The sequence below is a fragment of the Sus scrofa genome, chromosome 8, assembly GCF_054392235.1.
Source record: "Sus scrofa isolate SSC_HxYL_T2T_F1_AM1 chromosome 8, Sscrofa_HxYL_maternal_Yorkshire_Landrace_v2.0, whole genome shotgun sequence".
Lineage (NCBI taxonomy): Eukaryota > Metazoa > Chordata > Mammalia > Artiodactyla > Suidae > Sus > Sus scrofa.
Genome location: NC_139390.1, coordinates 58007501 through 58008045, shown reverse-complemented (window position 1 = coordinate 58008045; position 545 = coordinate 58007501).

Sequence of the window (545 nt, the reverse complement as noted above, 5' to 3'; positions counted from 1 at the left end):
AGCTGTGGTTTGGGCTTTCCAGCCGGGAACCCCTCTTTCTGCCTCTTTGTCCAACACACAAGGTTCGTGGGACCCAGAAATCCCATTCTGAGAGCACCCTAGGAACAGTCCTTTCCATACGGCGCAGGAGGCCCCTGTGCCAAGAGATCCAAAGTCTGGAGCCTCTGTTCTCCCCCCCCCCCCCCCTTCCCTCCACGGACAAAATCTTGCCTTGTATTCCTTTTTTTCTCAGGGACTCTGAAGGACATGTATCATTGTACAACCATGGGGAAGATGCTTCCATTCCCTCTGGAATGATGGATGTGGTCGCATGTCTCAAGGAGGCTCCAATTCTTTGAGCAGGACTCCCGATGGTGCCATCCCATCGTCCCTCCCCTCCCCTCCCCTCCGGCTCGCTCGGTCACGGTTCCCCTCCTTTTTCCTCCCCTCCAGGTTATCTTCAGGTCTGCCGCCCACTTGTAACTCCTCCCCCACTTGGAAGTGGCCTCTTCCGGCCCCGAACTTGGTCGTCCCAGGCCCACCCCGGGAGCCATCTGGCGGACCTT